Raw genomic sequence first — 2126 nt, 5'->3', positions numbered from 1 at the left:
CTAACACAATATTGTAAATCAACTATACTTCAGTTTTTAAAAAGAGGGATGGTTTCTTTCAATGCTCATCTTTCTGAGCCTTTCAGCCTTGAAAAATACTTTGTTGCTGGGACTGCACTTACCTGCCCTCCCACATGATGAAGCAAATGTCTCCATGCCAGGTGGGCCACGCTGCAGTCCCCCAAAGTCAGCTGATGGACAGGCTTATTGAGCCAGATGGAGAACAACCTCTAGAAGCCACAGTGGGAAGCACCATTTGTCTCACCCTATTTGGGCATCTGTGGGTCTAAGTTGGCTAAAACCTAAATGGGTTTTGTGGTTGAAGTCTCCCAGTGACACGGAGGGTTGATGCTTACGACAGTGGCAACTATTGCAATTTTGTGACAGGAAATGGGAAGGTCAGATCCATCTCCGAGTGAGTTTGTCACTGTGAGTGCAAAATATTGTCTACAAAAGGAAGGCTCCTTCTCTTGGAAAGACTCACTGTCTGAAGGAAGGAGACGAGTACCCACTGGACATTGTCTTCTTGATGACACCCAGGACAGAGCCAGTGACCAGCATCTGTGTGTCAGCCTGGTGGCTTTCCCATTAGAGTGAAAGGCAAAACATTTGCAGTGGTGTGTATAAAGCCCCCAAAGGCTGGCCCATTCCCTCCCTTAACTGTATCCTAATCCACTGCCTGCTTCACTTGTTTTGGGCAGCCAGCCCCCTGACTACCCCAAAATAGAATGGTTGAAAATGACAGCAATCATTCATTTTGCTCACAGCCCTGCAGTTTGCTCTGGGGTCCTTGGAGAAGGTTCAGTGCTGCTGTTCACAGGGTCAAGTGAGGGGCACAGCCCTGGGCCTGGAGAAGCTGCTTCCACTCCTCACTCGGGCTGTGCTGTCTGCTGGATGCTCAGTTTCTGGTGGCCTGGCTTCCAGTGGCCTGGGCTTCCTCACAGCATGGTGGCTGGAGTAGTTTCCAGCATCCAAGAAAGAGAGCCCAGCAGAAGCTGTTCTGCCTTTTATGCCCAAGCCTGGAAGTCACCTAGCATCACTTCTATTAGACAAACCATAAGCTACAAGTCAGGCCATCACAAAAGCTTATTCAGGTTCAAGGGGAGGAGACATAGACTCTTAGAGGACAGAAATGGCAAGGCTCTGGAAGGTCCTGTGGGAGGGGACTACCACGGTGGCCATCTTTCAAATATCAGACCTGGGCTGTGGGGACGCTGTGTGCAATGGCTGCAAATAGCAGCCTCCTCGGTGGTGTATGTAGCCTGTTGCCTGTGCAGATTGCCCTAAGGAACCTTGGAGATGGTTCTTTACAGTGGACATTCATGACTGGTCTGCGACTGGCATGCTCTCTCCATTCTAGACTGGAGACAGGTTTGTGCAGTGCCTTTGAAAAGCCCCAGGGTCCACATTGGTTGATTAGTATTGTTTGTCTGCACCAAGCTGCAGAACAAGGAGCATGTGATTGAATCCCTCTGCAGGGTCAAGTTCAAGTTCCCTGGCCACCAGGGGTTTACTGAGTTTAACGCAAAAGAATTTGAAAACATGGTAACAGAGTGGTTCATCCCGGATGACCGTGGGGTCATATACATCCCTAATCATGGCCCCTCCAGACAAATGGCTGGCCCTGCGCTTGTGAGAGCCTTGGTGTTCTCCCCTCCCTACTGAGGCCCACCAAACCTGGGCTGTTCCTGCACCACACCAGACGTGTTCAGTCTCAGGGCTGGGCATTTGCTTTCTGTTTATTAATATAATGCTCTTCCCCTGGATAAGCACATGCCTCACTTCACCAACAACTTGGGTGCTTGAGCCAAATATTTTCTCCACTGCATGGTTTTCCCTGTGTGTCCTGTGCCAATGAAAACCCATGTCCTAATCCATCCCTTGCTTTCCTTTTCTCAATAGAACACAATACCATTTATGTACTGTATGTTTTACTTATTAATTCTGTTTTGTACTGTTCCTCTCCTTGCATTTTAAAATTCCATTAAGGGAGGGGTTTCAGTCTGTTTTATTCATTGCTCTTTTCCCCAAACTGGAAGAGTGCCTGGCACATAGTGTGGACTCAGTAAATGTTTGTTTGAGTAAATTCGTGAACAACTACCCTCATAAAACATAAGACAAGGCAG

The 2126-nt window shown here is 48.2% G+C and overlaps 1 pseudogene; it reads left to right on the top strand.

The window, feature by feature from the left end:
• The first annotated feature begins 1183 nt into the window (after window positions 1–1183).
• Window positions 1184–1305, top strand: LOC145533595 (small nucleolar RNA SNORA70; annotated as a pseudogene).
• Window positions 1306–2126: the final 821 nt, after the last annotated feature.

This window comes from Giraffa tippelskirchi, chromosome 13 (assembly GCF_054371585.1).
Source record: "Giraffa tippelskirchi isolate mGirTip1 chromosome 13, T2T-mGirTip1v1.2.pri, whole genome shotgun sequence".
NCBI lineage: Eukaryota > Metazoa > Chordata > Mammalia > Artiodactyla > Giraffidae > Giraffa > Giraffa tippelskirchi.
The sequence above is the reverse complement of the archived record's forward strand: the minus strand, read 5'-3'. Positions and strand labels throughout refer to the sequence as shown.